Source organism: Pipistrellus kuhlii, unplaced genomic scaffold, assembly GCF_014108245.1.
Source record: "Pipistrellus kuhlii isolate mPipKuh1 unplaced genomic scaffold, mPipKuh1.p scaffold_m20_p_29, whole genome shotgun sequence".
Taxonomy (NCBI): domain Eukaryota; kingdom Metazoa; phylum Chordata; class Mammalia; order Chiroptera; family Vespertilionidae; genus Pipistrellus; species Pipistrellus kuhlii.
Genome location: NW_023425528.1, coordinates 5,233,608 through 5,254,136, shown reverse-complemented (window position 1 = coordinate 5,254,136; position 20,529 = coordinate 5,233,608). Strand labels below are relative to the sequence as shown.

Below are 20,529 nucleotides of genomic sequence, written 5' to 3'. Positions count from 1 at the left end.
CCATGATGATCTTCAATTCTCTGACATCTAGAAACCAGTGTTATTCTTATCTAGACTGAGAACTCTATTCCTAGAAGAGGAGTAGCATGTTGATTAAATGACTCCTTGACACTAGTGAAGCTGGGGTGAGGGTGTGGATAATGCTGACTGGATAAGCAGACTAAAAATTAGATCATTGACTGTATGCCACCTTGGTTTCAATGGGATAAGAAACAGGAAAAAAGGCAGGATGTAATTGTACATTAAGTTATGGCCACCTTAATTAGTGAAAGTCAAAACCAACTTAGAACAGAAATTGCCTTTTGGGTAGTCCAGGCAATACGGTGTAATGGTGATAGTGACTGTCCTTGGTCTCCTTCTATTCTCCTTGGCTATAGCCTTTCCAGAGATATGTGCAGTTGCAAGCTACCAGTGACCAGAAAGAAGATTGAGGGAAGAAGTGTGGACGGACTTTAACGGCAGGTCTGGAGCTTTGGTACAGATCCCCTTCTCCCTTACCTTGCTGCCTCACCTACAACCTCCATCCCCATGCAGGCACAGTCTAGCTTGAGAGGCTGAAAGGGTTTCACTTCCGCCTGGCTGCAGGAACCACAAGTTCAGTCTAGGTCGGAATTGGGAAAATCATAGTCAAAATATACCCAGATGTTCTTTCACACCCAGACGCCTGCGCATCCCCGGGCCATGGGGCGCACGTGAGCCCACGCCCAGCGCACCCAGCCCTGCCTCACGCCAGAGCATCCTCAGCAGCTGCCACAGAAGCAGCCTCCTCCTCCTCCTTCTCCGCTTCCTCCTCCTCCTACTGCCGCCCCGCAGCTGCCGCTGCTGCTGCCCCAGCAGCCGCCTCCACCAGCCACCGCCTCTGCTGCTGTGTCTCCTATCCCCTCATTCTCCTTCTTCCCCCAGTTCCTGCTCCTCCTCCTCCTCCCAGCCAGCGCCTCCTGCTTGGCGACATAGGGCAGAACCCTCAGCAGTGGCTCCCCCTCGCTGTTGCCACGAAGAGGCTGGAACAGGTCTGTATGGGGGACGCTTTGTTGAGGGCTGTTGGAGCGCCTGTGGCTCCAAGAGCCCCTGGGAGGGCACGGAACAGAAGGGAGGGTAAATTATTTTATGAGGTTTTGGTCTTTTTCAATGAATAGATAGGGTGCGATGGGGTGAAAAAGGCGCTGGATCGCTTTGCCCGTTCGCTGTTACTCTTGCTTCAAGGCAATAAATCACCAAAGCTGCCCAGACTCCTACTCCCCGCCCACCCCTAAAGCTCTCTTTCTTTGAGCTCCAGCCCCCTTCTCTTGTTCTTGGAGCTTATGATGGGGGCGGGGAATAGATGGAGTCATCCAGCGGGGTACCTGGGTGCATTGGGCTTTGTTATATACAACAAAAACCAGTCCTCACCAGCTTACAGTTCCATGCTAGGCTGTGGTCTGATGGTGGTGTGGGGTGTGGGCTAGGCAGACTAGGGAAGTGAGAGGATGTGAGGGGGCACTCCCTCTTTGTGACAGAGCACACAAGAATGCAGTGGTATGTGCCTCGGATATCATGAGCATTTTGTGTGGGATTCAGTGAGTGTGTGTGTGTGTGTGTGTGTGTGTGTGTGTGTGTGTGTATGTGTGGGGGGTGTATGTATGTGCTCCATGGGGCTGGGCTACTCTTGGCATTACATGTCCTTGGGTATCATCCCATGCCAAGTCAGATTGCAGTAATTTGCAGGTGGATCAATTCCAACTTGTTCTGCCCTTCCAATGTGACGGAAATACCCCCAGCTAGGGCTCTTAATTAGAATATTATGGATGTTGACATTTCTAGTCAGATTGACCAAGTCTTAATCGACATCATTGTTCCCTCAAAGATGCCCAACTTTCTTAGGTTTCCCTCAGCCAGTGAGCATCCAAAGCTCTTACAGTGATCCCTGCAGTAACCACATCCTCTTTTAATCAGTGGATCCTCATTTCCTTTTTAAAATATGTTTTTATTGATTTAAGAGAGAGAGAGAGGAAGGGAGACTGAGAGAGAAAAACATAGATGAGAGACAACTATCACCCATCAACTGCCTCACAGCATCTCTTCTCTCCCCCTCCTCCCCCCCACCACCAACCACCACATACACTGAGGATAGATCCCACAACTTGGCATGTTCCCTGACCAGGAATCAAACTGGCAACTTCTCAGTGCATGGGAAGATGCTCAACCAGCCAAGTCACACAGGACAGGGCCCTTATTTCTTCATTAATGCAGTGATGCTAGTGGTGAGCTAGAATGTAGAGATGTATGTTTGGAGTAAAAGGAACATACTAAATGCAGCTTTGCATTAGTTGTGAATTTGGATTAGAGGTTGTGTTTGTGTTTATTTCTTCTTGAACCTTAAGGTGTGAGTTGGTATGGCCATTATTTCTTAAATTAAAGAAAGAAGAGATCAATAAAAACTGAATGAAACTGCTAAACCCTCTCTGACTTTTTTTGTGGTTTGAATAAAGCATTGTTTTTTCAAGGTCCTAAACACACACACACACACAAAACAAAAAAAAACACCCCACAATTAAGGATAGTGATTATTCAAACAACCAACATTTATTAAATACATGCTATGTGCTCATAATAATTTTAAGTATTTGAAGTATGGAAATGAATAAAACATCATCTCAGCTCTTAGGGGGTGTACAGTCTGGTAGGCAAGATAGATTGTGTAAACAGATAATTATAGGAGAGTATGACAAGGGACAGGCAGGTACTGTGAGAGAGCACAGAGAAGGATGCCTGGCTGGGGATCAGGGGTATGATCAAGAAAGGCTTCACTGGGGAAGAGGCATTTGGGTGAGTTTTGAGGAATTAATTCCACCAGGTGGCTAAGTTGAAAGGGCAGCATGTTTAAAGGCAGAGGAATCATCATTAAATAAGACTCCAGGATGTCCTCAAAAGTGCTATTGTCACATTCTCAACCAATTCAGAATGAATCTCTCTGGACTGGGATGGTGATTAATTGTGAATACAAAAGGAGCTACTATTGGATGGGAGAAAGTAGAGAAGAGTATATGGGGGATAAATGGTGATGGAAGGACACTTGAAATGGTGAACACAGTACAGTATACAGATGATGTGTTATAGAACTGTACACCTGAAACCTATATCAATTTATAATTTCATTAACCAATGTCACCCCAATAAACTCAGTATTATAAATTAACTTAACTTAAAAAACAAAAAGAGCCAGTATTGCAGATTGATAAGGATCAGAACACATTCCCGTCTTAAGAAATGTCTAGCTCATTTATTAATATTAGTGTGTTTTGATTTAAGCAAATATGATATCTGTTATTAGTGTGTTTTGATTTAAGCAAATATGATATGTATAAGTATGGATTTACAAGGCAAATGAACTAGATGGACAATATTCACATTGCAGTTTGTTGCTTTACAAAAGGATTTATAATCAGATCATATTAAATAACAGTGCCCATCTGAGCTTGACTGAAATTTTTACCTCCAGAATACATTTACACAGGGTTTTTCGTATAGCCAATTAGTTGTATGCCAAAAGAAAAGGTAAACCTGTATTATTGTCTGCACAAAAGTAGCCAATTTTAATAGAGGCATTATCCCTCATGGTGTTAATGTTTAATAATAAATATTGTAATGAAACATAAAAATAGTAGTAATGAATATTAAATCCATGTGTGTTCCTTTATTATTTGAATTGTATATAAAATACAAATGCCTCAGCACAAGGCCTTCAGGGATTTTTACATTTTAGGTACTTTTAATAGTGTCACTGGTAATTAATGATAGGACAAGATTGTGTGCTGTATTTTAGTTTTGAAATAGATATATGATGAGTACTATCGGGTCTAGTAATAATTAATGTCGTTTTTAAACTTCATTTAAAATCTTGCTTGGCGTTGACTTGTATTGACATAACCTTCAAACACGTGGTATCTACAGAATGTGTGAAGTGCAATTAACAAGTTTTGCTTGAAAAAGTTTGTGTTTGGTACGGTTTTTGTTGCAAAACTAGGGCTAAGAAGATGGTGGATGAAGAGCATATTCGGCACTGCATGCTTTACGAGTTCCAATTAGGAAGAAAAGCAAGTGAGGCTGCAAAAAACATCTGTAGTGCTCTTGGTCAAGATGCAGTTAGCGCCAGAAAATGCCAGTGTTGGTTTGAGAAATTTCGAGAGGGAAATTTTTCGTTAGATGACAAGAGTGGTCGAGGCCGTGTGTCCAATTTTGATTAAGAAGCTCTTCAAGCTCTTTTGGTGCAAAATCCTCAAATTACCCAACAAGAGCTTGCGACAACTTTAAATTGTTCACAAAAAACAATTTGCAATCAATTGCGTGCACTTGGCAAAGTCCAAAAGTTTGGAAAATGGGTTCCTCATGAGTTGACCGACAACAACCGTAATCAAAGAGTCACAATTTGCAGTTCGCTCCTCTCTCATCAAAACCGTTTGCCGTTTTTAGAGCAAATTGTTACCGGAGATAAAGAATGGGTGCTGTATGTTAATTTGAAAAGGCGGCCTCAATGGTTGGACAAAAATGAGGCTCTGCAGCCCAAGCCAAAACCTGACTTGCATGTGAAAAAAGTGATGTTGTGTGTTTGGTGGAATTTTAAAGGAATTCTTCATTATGAACTTTTACCATCTAACCGAACCATTTCAAGTGCAGTGTATAGTGCCCAATTGGAAAGGTTAGCCCAAGCTTTAAGAGAAAAAGAACCCGCGCTGATTAATCGGAAGGGCGTAATTCTTCACCATGATAACGCACGACCGCATACTGCAAGAATCACTGCTGAAAAACTGCGCCAGTTGGAATGGGAAGTTCTCCCTCAACTTGCATATTCTCCTGATATTGCCCCTTCCGATTACCATTTGTTTCGTTCTTTGCAAAACTTTCTTCTTGGAAAAAAATTTAATAATGAAGAATGCCTCAAAAATGCATTGACCGAATTTTTTGCATCAAAATCACAAGAATTTTACAACAGAGGGATTAAAATGCTTCCTGAGCATTGGGCACAAGTAGTAGAAAACAACGGCAACTATATTGTTGATTAAATTTTGTTGTATTGTTTAAATAAATTCGATTTAAAAAAGTATTAGAAAACGACATTAATTATTACTAGACTTAATATAATACTCATATGGTTAAGCCAGAACAGGGACACATTCTGAGTCTTCTCCTTTGTTGTTTTGTTGCTGATTGCATGGATTGATGAGTGGCACTGGAAATGAACCTAGGAGATGGATTTAAGAGCATAAGCTCTGAGTGTTTTGATTTAAGCAAAGCATCCTAAGCACTCCCCCCCCCCCCCTTTAAATGAATACCAAAAATAGCCTTGGGTCCTATTTGAAAGAAATTCCAGCAGAATTAGGTGAGTTTGAATTAACTTCCTCCCTACTCTGGTAAATCCCCTACTACAGGGGAAACGGTGGTCTGGGGTCCTTGAGTACACCAAGGCCCTTTGTTTACTGGCTGTCAATAACACAAGGTATCAGACAATATTTCTAAGAAACATTCTCACAGCTTGCACTGGAATAGAATTCATCTGTTAGCTATGCTAATACTTAGATCAGTCTAGTGGATAGACCAGTGTTTCTCAATGGGGGCTCCAAAGAAGACTAGTTTCACAGGTGTTAGGTGTTAAACACACAAACACACACACACTCACACACACACACACACACACACACACACACACACACACACACACAGTTTTGTGGTCAAGTTTAATTTAGAGATTCTTAAACAGAAACATGTTTATTTTATGCAGGGCTTCTAAAAGTTGATACTAGCTAATGTAAATTGTGATTCTTCAGGAGAATAGAATATGCAATCTTTCAGAGATGTATTGGCCCACAGAACTTGGTGTTCCTACAAGCATTTGTTTGGACTGGTGTGGAGAATAACATTCTTTGGGCAATGGTTGGCAAGAGAAATTCCTGCTGAGTTCAGAGGTTGGCAGTATCTTGCTGGGTAAACTTGATGACTCTGCTTCACCCCCTAGGCTTTCCTTCCTCTATGTGTTAAACAGGCTGATAATAATCATTGTTCTTACCAACTGTGATGGTGTGATGACAACTAAGATAATATCTCTGCATGTATTTTGAGCTCTTTAGAAGGAAGGCTCTATGTAAACTCAAAGTTATTATGAAAGGGAAGTGAAGAATTAAGGCAATTATTCTAATAATTAAGGCTTAAATCCCATTTTTCTGCTGGGTTCTTGGACAGTCTGCCTCAGTTCTCTGCTCTGCTTTGATTGGAAAGACCTATCCTCATTCAACCTTGGGTGACTCAGTTCTCTGGGCTTATTTCCTTACACATCCTGAAAATTTCAGTGTGGCCTTTAATTTCCTGGTCCAGAGGTATCATCAGTACAGCCTCAAGAAAAATCCCATCAATCAGAACTCCTCTACTGACCAGAGAACCTTGGAGGTGGGAATTAAATTTAGTTGGGAAGTTGCTTTTATCTTTCAGACTTATTTTCTTTCAGAAGCAGTTCTAAAAGGCCATCTTGAAAGCTAGCTGCTACAGGATTCATCTCCAGTGGCCCCAATGCCCTATTTGGTCTGGCGCCTGGTTTGCAGAAGAGGTTTCTTGAGCACAATTTTGGGGTTCATTTTGCCAATAGGAAGGGGTGGTCATCTTTAAGGAACTTTAAAGACAAAATTAAAAGCACTCATGTGCTAATGACCCTTCCTGTTTCCCTTGACTCTTCACTAATTCCCTCAACCTTTATTCTTTACAAGGTCAATGGATAGAGCGTTGGCTTGGGGACTGAAGGGTCCCAGGTTCGATTCCGGTCAAGGGCATGTACCTTGGTTGCGGGCACATCCCCAGTAGGGGGTGTGCAAGAGGCAGCTGATCAATGACTCTCATCGATGTTTCTAACTCTCTATCTCTCTCCCTTCCTCTCTGTATAAAATCAATAAAATATATTTTTTTAAAAAAAGAAAAAAAAGAATGGAGTTCTTGAGAATAATCCTTGCAAACTGGGTTTGGCATAAAAACTGATGTACAGGCATTAGAGTTATTAGTTCTACAGTGCTCTGCACATGGGCCAGCCATTCTCTGCATGAAAGCAGAAAGCTTAATTTGCAGTAGGAAAGATTTAGACTAGCCACAGTGAAAACTGTATGATTTTAAGATTGTGACACTAAAAAGTGTGTTCAGTTATTCTCTGTTCTGAAAAGTTTAGTGGAAATTCCTGTCCAGAGGGGGAGAGTCATAGAATAGTAGAGCTGAAAGTGTCTTTTGAAGTTTCCCTGGTGCAAATAATTTATTTGGATGAAGAAAATGAGGAAGTGAAGTGAATTGCCTAAGGTCACACAGCTACCACATGACAGGACAGAAGTGATACTAAAGCTTAAAACTGATACCTGCTATTCTCTGCTGCCTCATAATGCTCTTTCTACTAAACCTAATCTTATATAGTTCAAGGGAGTCTGGATGGGCTCATTTAGCAGGACTTGGAACGCATGACCATGCCTGAATTGTATCGGGTCTATGTGGCAGCTTGATCAGATAGACAGGTTTCTAGAAAAACACTAAAAGGCCATGGTTCCCATCCACTCACTCCATTCTTCTTGAGTATATGGTTGTCTGAGTCACCAAGCCAAACAGCCAAAAGGAAACTTGGAGTCTGGGTGTTCTGTTTAGAGATTCAGTATGTAAATCAATTATCCAACTCCCTCCACCTTGGTGGTTATTAACTTTTCTGTAGACCAAGGACCTCCTTGAAAATCCAGTGAAAGCTACTAATGCACTAGACAAAGAAAGGCTCACATCCACTAACATGTGCATGTAATTTTAGGGTCAACTATGGCTCCTACTCTGCTGGCTCTTGGTGTTGGTACACAGCTTAGGGTCACTTATAAATGCTCCCTAAGATTCTCAGAGCTGGAGTTATCAACCTTAACTTGGATGAAATTGGAAATACTGGGATGAGCCTTGTGCCAAATAAATTGGGGGAGGAAGAGTTATGGTAGAATTTCTTTAGGATCAAAGGGTGGGATTTAATCCTGAATTATAGATGAAAACAGAAAAGGAATTGAAAATCATTTAGCCATGTCCCCTTCTCCCAACCTATGAAGGAGATGTGGGGCTATGAGGATGGCAGAAGAAAGATGGGATATTTGGATGGAAGGTGAGAGAAAGATCATTCCATAGAGGGTGTCAATCATACCATAATTGCATATAATAAAAAGGTAATATGGAAATTGACCCTCACACCCTTGCACAAGATGGCAGTCCCTATGTGGTCAAAGATGGCCACTACAAGATGGCCAGCAGGGATGGAAAATTGTGGATGATCAGGCCTCCAGGGGAGGGCAGTTGTGGGGGACCAGGCCAGCAGGGGAGGGCAGTTGGGGACAACCAGGTCAGCAGGGGAGGGCAGTTGAGGATGACCAAGCCAGCAGGGAGGGCAGTTGGGGGTGAACAAGCCAGCAGGGGAAGGCAGTTGGGATGACCAGGCTGGCAGGAGAGGACAGTTGGGGGATACCAGGCCTTCAGGGGAGTGCAGTTGGGCACAACCAGGCCTGCAAGGGTGGCCAGTTGGGAGGGGCGGGGGACAGGCAAACCGGGGGGAATATTTGGGGGCAATCAGGCTGTCTGGGGAACAGTTAGGTGTGGATCAGGCTGGTAGGGGAGTAGTTAGGGGGTGATCAGGCTGGTAGGCAGGTGAGCAGTTGGGAGCCAGCAGTCCCAGATTGTTAGAGGGATGTCCGACTGCTGGTTTAAGCCCGATCCCACAGATTAGAGAGGGTGCAGGCTGGGCTGAAGGACCTCCCCTCCCCCACCCCGCCCAGTTCATGTATTTCATGCACCAGGCCTCTAGTATTTGCATAAGATAAAACTTTTCTAAAAATTTGACCACCTTCTACATCTTTCCAGCATTCCTTCTCCTAGTTCAAGTTCTAAACAGCAACAGCTTATGGTTAGGGGTATTAAAAATTGTCTTAGATGCTGAAACATCATGTCCTTGAATAGGACATTTTTAGAGTCTGAGAGTGGGAGCTGGACATTGTTGGGGAATGGCACAGTTTGCCTCACTTCTCATTTTCAAAAAGTGTTTTTATGATCAAAATAATAAATGCTTATGTTTGTAAAAATAGAAATGAAGTAGAATGTTCTGAGACTCTCTGCCACTGATCCCCCACTATGTTCACAGTTTGGTATGTATCATTTTGTGCATATTTTATGAAAATTCATATATTCATATTCATAGAATAATAAAAGGAGTGACCAATGCTTCACTTATTATTCTACAACATGATTTTCATTTAACTATGTCAGGAGGTCTTTTTCTGCTGGTATACATCTGGTTATTTAATTTGAAAAGGTAGTTGCACAGTACACATACAATTGTGGCATAATTTCTTTAGTCCAAACTGTATTGATGAATTTTTATTATTTCTTATTATTAAATATTGGTGCAACATATCTCCTTTTACATGCAACTCTGCATACTTTTGCAAGTGTTTGTGTAGTATAAATTCAAAGTAGCAAAATTGGTGGTTCAAAGTTTGTTTTGCCCATCTTTGATTTTTATAGACCCCCACAAGAAGACTACAACAACTTATATTTCCACCAACAGTGACCATATCTACATGATCTTCATCTCCAATTTCCTATATTATTAAGCTTTTTAAACTTTGACAATATGATAACTGAAAAAAAATCTCCTTTTTATTTTTTAATATTAGTGGGGCTGAGCATCTTTTCATGTGGTTATTGGCCTTTATTGGCATGTCTTCTTCTGTGTTGCCATTTCATATTCTTTGCCTGTTTTCCTATTGAGTCATTCTTTCTTATTTTTAGAACTGGGATTACTTTATGTATTTCAGATAGTACCTACTTAACTGTTACCTATGTTGCAAAGCTATTAAGCATTTTATTATTTATTTTTAATTCTGATTTTAGTGTTTTTCATTGTACAGAAATGTCTGAAATTTTTAAAAATCATAATTGTCACTCTATGCATTTATGAGCACTCAATGCCACAGTGAACATCCTTGCATTATATAATATGAATTTGGCTAATTATTTCCTTAACATAAATTCATAGGACTGCATTTGTTCAGTTATTTTTTCCCAGATATTGCCCAATTGCTCTCTAATGTGTTTTTACCAATTTACATTCCAATAAAAGTATATCTTGCTCCTTTTCTCAATATCTTCTTAAATTTCAGGTTTTGTTTCTTAAATCAAGTGTGAGGCAGGAATTCATACTTGACACCACAAAAAGCTTGGAACAGCAAACCCTAATTGCACATAAAAGACATGTGATACATGCTTCACCTTCAACTATTTAAGCAAATAGGCTTTTAAATTCATATCCAACTAGAACTGTGTCAAAAACATTTTCCAACATCAAATCCCTCTATATTCACTGTGAATTGAATGGTCATTTAGGATAATTTCTGCTGGCAGCAGCCACTGCAGCAGACAATGGCAAACTGACTTTAGAGATATCCTATGTAAGACACTTGGGATAAAGTTATTGATGCATCTTCATTGACCTCTGAGATCAGCTAGATTTGTTCCAGAATTTTCCAGAAGCTGAGTCCTGAGTAGAAGTCAGTTTCTATCCTACTTGACTTCCTGCAAAGAAGATGAGTTTGTGGTTCTCCCATGAGATTGTTATTGTAACAGAAATAAACAGTGATGTCACCCTCTGCAAAGAGAATAGTAGCAAACAGGTATAGGGGTAATTTTTCCTCTCACTCTGCTTGGAATTCTTTTATCTCTTTTATGCTAACAGCCAAATATGGTCAAGGGGAATTTAGTGTTTGCTTTAGGCCAAGAGTAGTGTCTGTAGATAAGGAGAAGATGGCAATGAGAGTGATCTTTTGTGTGGTTTAGGAACTACCTTTGTCTGAAGAGAATCAGCAGCAATCTTAAAATTCCCTGGGGTTGCAGAACAGTGGAGGAAGCATGAAAGAGTGGTGACAGTTGTTATCCATTTTACAGACACATGTGAAAAGAAGAAATGCTCTGAGAGTTGGACATTTCATGAAAATTCTCCTGAAAAAGCCCCCCACGCCAAATTTTTGCTAGCTAAGGATGAATATAGATACCTTTTAAATGTAGCTTATTCATGTGAGAATTTTCAGAATAACCTTTGTACTTACCCATTGTTCACTTTACCTAGTGTGGTACTTACACAGCCCACTCCTGGGATACCTATAAGCTATCAGAAGATTGGTGGATTATTGTACCCAAAGGAATAATTTGGATTATTTGAACTATTGACAACTATGATTTGTGGTTTTCCACTTACCTTAAAATTTTTGTATTTGACAAACTAGAGGCCCAGTGCATGAAAATTCATGCACTGGAGTGGGGGAGGTCCCTCAGCCTGGCCTGCCCCCTCTCACAGTCTGGGAGCCCTTAGGGGTGAGAGGCGACGTGGCAATCAGGGAAGGTGATGCCCCATCACACCTCTTCTGCTGCCACTGCTGTCAGCACAAGCCTCAGGTAGTCCTGGTTACCTGAGCTTCAGGTGGCCCTGGGTGGCTGTGAGGCTTGCCTGAGCCTGGGTCCGGCCTTGTGCAGCTTGGCAGCTGACATCTGAGGGTTGCCTATACTGCAGGCCCACCCTGGGTGGTTGGGGGCCTGAGGGGACTAGAGGAATCCAGAGACAAGCATGTTTAGCAACTGGGCCCGCTTGGGGGTAGGTCCAGCCTTGCTGCATGCCTGCTGCCCTGGAGGGACTGAAGGGACTTAGTGGTACCATCCTGTGGCTGTCGGTGCCACCATATTTGAGGGTGTGGTAGTCAATTAGCATATCCCCTTCTTATTGGCTGTGGGTGCCACCATCTTTGTGATGGTGTGAGGGTCAATTAGCATATTCCCTCTTTATTAGAGAGCATGGCTTTAGAGTCTATCTAATATTTGGCTTTTGTTTTCTTTAACGTTTTAAACTAGAATGAGGATATTTCACAGAGGAAGTGGTAGCCAGATAATATAATTATTAATCTTTGCTACCTTGAAAAAAAAGTATTTGGTTGTTATGCTAATGAATGTCCAATCTTAAAGCTAGGATGTCTCTTCTTCAATACTGAATAATTTAAAACTGAAACATTATAGCCACAAATATGGTCAATAAACAGAAATCATGTGGTACATTTCTCCTTATACATGGTTATAAAGGGAAAGGCCATATATTCTTTTCTTTTTAAAACTATATTTTGTGCTTTAGTACAACTGAAGATTGTAATGTTTGGTTTACTAATGAATTATTCCACAAAGGTAGCATTGCTTTTTCTTTCTTTTTTTTTTTAATTAAGGTATTATATGTGTACATATCTTACCATTGTGTCCCCCTCCCCCCACTCCCTTGCTTTTTAACTGTGATTAGACCCAGAAGGGACATCTGCCTCAATACTTAAACTAGAAATTTTATTAAGAGGTAAAGAGATTTGGTAAATGGAGCTTATAGTGCATTGAGAGTCAGAAGCCCTGGGTTCCAGTTCTGGTTTTGCTACTAATTAGCTGTGTGACCTTGAACAAATGCTTAAATGTCTTGGAGCCCAAGACCTCTCATGTATAGAATGAGGACAGATTTAGGAATAGAATATACTGTAGTGCTTTCCATTTCAACAAAACATTATTTGTCTCCAAAGTCAAAGCTTGCTTTGTGACAGAATCACTTGGGGCAAAATAAAACACACACACACACACACTCACACATATGTTTGAGTATCCACTTCAACCAACTGAATCTGGAGACTGCAAGAGTGAAACCAAGAAATCTGTTAACCAACTCCTTAGATGATTTATAGAAGGCTGTAACACTGCCACACCCCACCCGTGGTGACTTTCAATAGGCAAGATCCCCTGGACTTTCTGGCCTGAAGGAATGAAACCATTTTCCGAAGTCTCCAGTAATGTCTCCAGTAGCTCTGGCTTAGACACTTATGATATGAGACCACATTTGAGAGGCTGGTTTTTTTACCTAGTTCCCTAGAGCTGGTTTTTGCATATGTGAGTGGAGAGCAGAGTGTTCTTTTAATAACAGAAAGGCTAGGTGAACAAACTGACCAGTTATTCAATAGTGAACATATTTCAGGCCCTTTAGCATGCAATATTTCATAGAAACATTTCTAAGAAAGGACAAAATGGTGTCCAGAACACACACCCTTTCTGCCCGAGTTCTTTGAATGCTGTTTGAAGTTTCTATGCCTCCTTTGATTTTTTAAAAAAAACTTTGTTTCACTTCTCTTCATTAAACACACCACTATGTTGCAGTGGCTTTGCTTATTTCATGGTATTTTAATACCCAACATATATATCAATATATATCAATATATATATATATCAATATATATATAATTGATTTCATAGAGAAAGGGAGAGGGACATAGAGATAGAAACATCAATGATGAGAATCATTGATCAGCTGCCTACTGTACACACCCTTCTAGGAATCAAACCCTTAACCTGGGCAGGCATGTGCTTTTGACCAGAATTGAACCCAGGACCCTTCAGTCTGCAGGCTCACACTCTATTCATTGAGCCACACCAGCTAAGGCGAACACCCCAATTTTTATGCTCTAACCTCTCCCTACTACATTATACTTTAAAGACTTTCTCCCCACCTACCAGTCCCTCCCTTTGCCATATCACTGATTTGTTTTTCTTTAACCACAGGCACTTTCTCAATACTATCCTTCCTCCTAAATGTGAAAATAAAAGGAGTCAGCACCACTGTCCACCTCTTTGCCCTACTAATTTTCTTATGTCTCAGCCCTCAGTCTTTTAATTCAATACATGGGAAATTGGAGCTACAGAAATGCTTCTCCAAAACAATCTTTCAGAGACAGCAAGTCTTTCTTTTCATATATGGCTACCACTTATTGAGCTGTGTGCCAGGTATTGCACCACTATCTGGGCATGAATTATCTCATTTAATCCCTTTCATAGTTCTATAAGGTAGGTACAACTGGTATTCTCATTTTACAGAGGCATTATATGAGGCTAAAAATAGCTAAGCAACTTGCACATGTTCATTCAGCCAGTGAGTAGCGAAGTGGATCTGTCTGTCTGGTCCTGGGTTTTGAATGGTTATATAGAGTGTTCTGCTGTTAAAGGTTCCTCATGGTGATAAGGCTGTTATACCAAGGGTGAATATACGAAACAACAGATTTTTTTTTGTGTGTGTGTGAGTGTGTGTGTGAAGAGTCTAAGCCCAGAAGTCTCTGAGTAACTTCAAACACCAGGGCTATTATTTATCATTGTAAGGGTGACTCTAGGAGACTGGTTTTGATTCTTGAAAATTGATAACTGAGTAAACTTGTAACATTGCCATTAATAAGTAAATTCCTAATATCCCTGTGACTATTGTTAGCTTTGTGGATTGTGGGGATATGAAACATACATGCTGTTTTTCTCCTTATCAGGAAACTGGTGCCAAGGGTACATATGACCAGAGATTCAGTGACCTCCTGAATGCTTGCAGCTAAATGGGAACTGCATAGCGTTGGAAAAAGCAAGGAGGAAGGCCAAGAAAAGGGTGTATACTAGTCTTATTGTCTTGGATTCACTGGTTTACAGCTCACCAAAGTCCTTTTTATCTGATTCTCATGAACAAGCTTGTAGCATGTAGCAAGCAATATTTGCCATCCTAAAATCATTGAACTAGGATTGGTTTCACTCAAACTTCTGAGCACAACAAACCCACATACAGTGTTTCAAAATATACCCATGGGACAGAGTCCACCAGCAAGCCCTAACCTAACATTCCATTTGAAGGAGCCCAAGTTTTCACTTTGACTATAGTATGGATCAATTTAACATTGCTACATAAAAACATTCCCCCCCCCCCTTTTTTGGCTCTTTCCTGCAAAAATTTTATATTGGCTATAATTTCTCTAAAGGCCTTTCTGAGTTAGAGCCCTCAAATGAAGACTTCCACCTGTTTTCTGAAGTATTTCTTTTCTTTAGTGTCAGTTCCAGTCATTAGAGTATATAGGCACCGAGTCTTGTAAGGCCTTTGTCACTTGCTCTATATCTAATGCTGTACAAATCACTTTAACTCTCTAGTGCTCAGCTCTCCCATCTGTACTGATCCTGATTCACCTTTTTTTTTAATGGAGATATTGGAGCAATCAGATCATTGAAAACAAATGGTTCAAGATATATGATTGTGGTTATCTTTATGTTTTACCTGACAAAAAAAGCTGTGTTAGAGAAAAAGAGAAAGTACCAGTAGTGTAAAGGTTAATGGCCAGGAGCTGGCTAAGTGATCATGGAAAGTTTCTTAACCACCTAACAGCCTTAGCTCTGTAACATGGAAAGAGTAATAATTGTACCTATGTAAAAGAGTTATGGTACTGAATCAAAGATAATAATGTCAAGGGTCTGCTCCATAGTTGGTACTCAATAAATGGCAGGTTTTGAAAATTATCATGAGTATATGAAGCTCTCTGGAGAGGTGTGAATGCTTAGGAATTTTGGAAAAGTCACTTAGTTTATTTAAACTTCAGTAACAGTAACTACATCTTGGGCCCTTTGGAGGAATAAACAAGATAATTCCTGCAAAGATTTCAGCATACTACATGATACATCAAAGGGCTCAAATAATTATTGTTATCAGTTTTCAATCTCAGTGACACCAGACCATTTGGTCCCTGGCTTCTTAGTGTCTGGGTCACCTTTGGGCCTAGCTCCCACCCCACCAGATATTTCTGATGTCTGTTAGGTATACATTGTTTGGGGTAAGAAGAGGAGATGGTCTTTTTCATGGGGACCTCCTGAGACTGAGAAGTCTTTCTGCAAAAGCACTGGGCAGTGGCACATGGGCTGCTTCTAGGTACAAAATGATTCATAAAGCAATAAAAATAGGGACAAAGTAGACTCTGCTTAGTAATTCCCATAAGAGTCTGGCCCCATGCAACACAAAGTTCTGTTAGTTGTTCCTCTCACACCTCCTCCCCGGCAGCCTTGCCAGCCATGTATTCCCTTCTGTCATTCCTCCAAGACAACAGGCCTGGGAGCCCTGCATCTTCTCCCCAAGTAATATATCAAGTAAGGCAACCATATGTTACCATAGTGACAATTCCTACTTGATCAATAGAGCTGGGAATTAAGCCCTGGTGACAGGGATTTTCTTGAGGGGTGCAGCCTTCCAAGGCATCACCTGCCTCAGCCTGGTGACCAAGTAACCTGGCCTATCTGCTACTGGCTCTGGACATTTCTCTGTATATTAATCCATACCTCTAGGATGTCAGAGTGACAATTTCAGCCATATGCTGCCCTCATTACATTTTTCAATTTCTCTGCCTTAGTTCAATTCTCATTATTTCTTCCCTGAACTATTCAATATTATTGTTGCTGCTGCTATTGATGCCACCAATAATAATAGCTAATAATAGCTAACATTAGAGTATTTATTATGTGCTATGCACTTTGCTAAGCATTTATGTGTATTATCTCATTTAATAGTTACAAAAACCCTAGGAAGTAGGCACTATTAGTATTCCCAATTTACAGAGGAGAAATAATAATAAACATTTATTGAGTACTTACCATGTGCTAGGTACTATGCTAAGTGTACTTTTTCATTTAATTATCATAATAAACTTATGAGGTAGGCGCTATTATTATTACTAGAAGCCTGGTGCACAATATTCATGCACTTGGGGGGGGTCTTATCCTGGCCTTCACCCTCCCACTTGGGAGCAGGCCTAAGCCAGCAGTCAGATATCCCCCGAGGGGGCCTTAGTGCTGCTATGGAAGCAGGAGAGGCTCCTGCCACTGCCACTGCACTTGCCAGCCATGAGCCTGGCTTCTGGCTGAGCAGTGCTCCTTCTGTGGGAGCACATTGACTACTAGGGGGAAGCTCCTGGATTGAGTATTTGCCTCCTGGTGGTCAGTGCACATCATAGCAACCAGTCATTCTGCTATTTGGTTGATTTGCATATTGGGGTTTTATTATATAGGATTAGTAGCCCTGCATATGAATCCGTGAACCGTAGTTGTCTTCAGGGCCTGGCTGACGTCTCCGTGCCCACTGCCCGGAAGCTCTCCATGGCCCAGAGGCCCATCTGTGAATGGATGCAAAACACTTGCCTTGTTGCTGAGGCAACAACGCAAGCTTTCCATGCCCAGGCCTGTCCAGAGGCCCATAGGTAGCCAGGCACGGAATGCTTGCTTTGTCCCCAGGGTGACATTGCAAGTGTTCTCCCCACCACCTGGCTGCTCTGTGCCCACTGTCCAGAGCAGGGTGCAATGCTTGCCTCGTTGTTGTGGCAACAAATAAAGCATTCCTCCAGGCTGCTTATGCTTCCTGCTCTCAGAGGCCGACCCCCAGGACTGGGGGACTCCTCTCGGGCTGAGAGGACTGGGTGCCCCCATCTTGTGGCTATGGGCACCAACATCTTTGTGATGGAGTTATGGTTAATTTGCATATTATTCTTTCATTAGATAGTATTAGAGATATCTGTTAGTATGTGTGGTAAGGGTCAAATTGGAACCTGGACACCTATGGAATATTCAGAAGGGATTGCAAGACTTAAGAAAATTTTGATGCACTTCAACAACTAGTTCTTCCTTATCACCCTTTTCACTTTCCCACTAGATGCTTGGGTACAGTAGACATTGCTCATTCTGAGTCCTGCTGAGGCCTTGGACCTGGCTGGAGATATGTGGGCTATTTTAAACCTAATTGCTTGCAGCAGAGGAAGAGTGGTGTATCCTGCCCATTCTGGGTTGCTTTGGTATAGCTTGGTTCAGGTTAGGGCAGTAGCATAGTAGAAGTTATCAAATAAAGGTAATACTTCTTAAACTGGAGTTTTAGACTTTTTAATATATGACTATAACATATTTATAATGTCTATGTAACACAGACCCAATCCTTCAGCCACACCTACCCCTATCTTAAGAATAGTTTTCACATAAATACCCATTTCCATGCCTTTGCTCATGGAGATCTGCTACTAGTTCTCCAAAAATCTTTCATAGACCATGTTACTTCTTTATTCCTGTATTATTTCATCTTTTTATCCAAAAGACAAATATTGAACATTAATTATACACTAAATGCTCTGCTAAGTGCTTAGAATATGTTTATAAACAAAAACAATATAGACCCTGCCCTGATGGAGCTTATGGTCTAGTGGAAGAGGAAGAATATTAAACAAATAAACCCAGACATATCCTACCTAATAAAAGAGTAATATGCAAATTAACCATCACTCCACTCAAGCCACACCCACAAGCCACACTTACCAGCCAATCCGAGCAAGTATGCAAATTAAAACCAACCAAGATGGCTGCAGCCGCAGAGAGCAGGAGGGAGGCTTGGGTTTCCCGGCAACAGAAGCCAAGCTTTCCACACACCCTGGCCAACATAGGCCTCCACTCAAGGATACAAATTTCAATTATAGAAGATAAATCTCAAGAAAATGATGGCAGTCATGGAGCTGGAGAGAGCAGGCTAGGGTTGCCCCTGGCAATGGGGGAAGCAAAGCTTCCTGCACACCCTGGCTGACCCAGGCCTCCACTTCAAGCTACAAAGTTTCAATTACTGAAGGTACATAAGCCCCAATAGAAATGGCTGCTCCCACAGAGCGAGCAGGAGGCTTGGCTCCAGTCTAAGCTACAAAGCTTCAATTGTAGAAAGTAAATAAATAAATTCCACATACCAGGGCCTTTGCTTGGGTCGCTGAGGAGGGGCATGGCTGGCCTGAAAACCACCACAGGCCCCTCACCCAGGCCACCCCATGCTCCAAGGGAACCCCCACCCTGATCTGGGACACCCTTCAGGGCAAACCAGCTGGCCCCCACCTGTGCACCAGGCCTCTATCCTATTGAATAAAAGAGGAATATGCAGATTGACCATCACTCCAACACACAAGATGGCTGACCCTATGTGGTCAAAGATCCTGCCCCCATGTGGACACAAGATGGCCACCACAAGATGGCCAGCAGGAGAGGGCAGTTGGGAGGCACCAGGCCTGCAAGGGAGGACAGTTGAGAGGGACCAGGCCTGAAAGGGAGGGCAGTTTGGGGGCAATAAACCCTGCAGGAGAGGGCAGTTAGGGGTGACCAGGCTGGCAGAGGAGGGAAGTTGGGGGCAAACAGGCTTTCAGGGGAGCAATTAGACATCAATCAGGCTGGCAGGGCAGTGGTTAGGGGGTGATCAGGGATCGGGCCTAAACAGGCAGTCTGACATCCCTTGAGGAGTCCCAGATTAGAGAGGGTGCAGGTTGGGCTGAGGGACCCCTCTCACACCCCCAGGCATGAATTTTGTGCACTGGGCCTCTAGTATAATTTAAGTTTTAATAAATGGTGCAAAGGAAAAGAACAGTGTGGTATTAGGCACAATAACAAGAAAAACTTAACTTAGATGGGTAGGGAATCAAGGAAGGCCTTTTTGGACAGCAAGGTAGTGGGAGAGGAGGTAAGGGCAGAGGGTGGAGTGGGGACCAGGTGGAGGGGAGCTATGGGAGGAGGGGGGAAAGGGGAAACAATTGTAATAATCTGAACAATAAAGATTTATTTTAAAATATTTTAAAATCAGAAAAAAAGAAAGGCCTTTCTGGAGGAAGCAACATTTAAGCTGAGACCCTAAAGATGAATAAATATTTAAAAAGAGCATTCCATGTAGAGGGAACAGCTTGTGCAGACATCCTGAAATACATGCTGGAATATTCAAGCAACTTTTTAGTGAAGCAGTGAATCAGGAGAAGGTAGTGCTCAGGGAGATTGGAGACAATGCAGTGTCTTGCAAGCAACAGTAAGAGTTCTCTATGCTGAGTGCAGTGGGAAGTCAGTGATGTATTTAAGTGAGGGATCAAACTAATCTAATTTACATTTTTAAACTAGTATTTTGACTGCTATATAAAATTGGTCTGGAGAGTGGCAAGGAGAGTGAGAGAAAGGCAAGATAGGAGGCCAGGACAGAATTTCAGGAAGAAAGATGCTGGTGACCTAGGTGAGGGGGTGGCAGTGGCCATGGGGAGAAGCAGGCTGATGTAGGATACATTTAGACCTATAGCCAAAAAGGATTTGCTGATGGAATGAATATGGGGCTGAGGGGAGAAAACAATAAAAAAAGACTTCCTTGTATTAGGCTTGAGCAAGTTGGATGTCACTACCACATGGGTGATGTATCCTGAAGTAGATTTGGAGTTTATCTCTCCTGTGCTACATTTGGTCTATAATGCTCATTTAGCATATATCCTATACTACTTTGTTTTGGTAACAGTTAAAAGGACTGTATTTGTTGTCTATCTAGGTAGATTTTATTTTATTTTTAAAATATATTTTTATTGATTTCAGAGAGGAAGGGAAAGGGAGAGAGAGAGAGAGAGAGAGAGAGAGAGAGAGAGAGAGAGAGAGAGAGAGAGAGAGAGAGAGAGAAATATCAATTATGAGAAAGAATCATTGATCATCTGCCTTCTGTACATCCTACACTGGGGATCGAGCCTGCAATGGGGAATGTTCTCTCACTGGGAATCAAACCGTGATCTTCATAGGTCTATGCTCAACCACTGAGTCATGCTGGCTGGGCTACCTAGGTAGATGTTAAATTCTTTG

The 20,529-nt window shown here is 41.8% G+C and overlaps 1 protein-coding gene across 1 annotated transcript in view; it reads left to right on the top strand.

Moving 5' to 3' along the window:
- The first annotated feature begins 636 nt into the window (after positions 1-636).
- Positions 637-20,529, top strand: part of PAK3 (p21 (RAC1) activated kinase 3) — a 385,530-nt gene continuing 365,637 nt past the window's right edge. The window contains exon 1 of the mRNA XM_045587393.1: positions 637-1,010. The gene's annotated coding sequence lies outside the window, so the exon portion shown is untranslated. The remainder of the gene's footprint in view (positions 1,011-20,529) is intronic.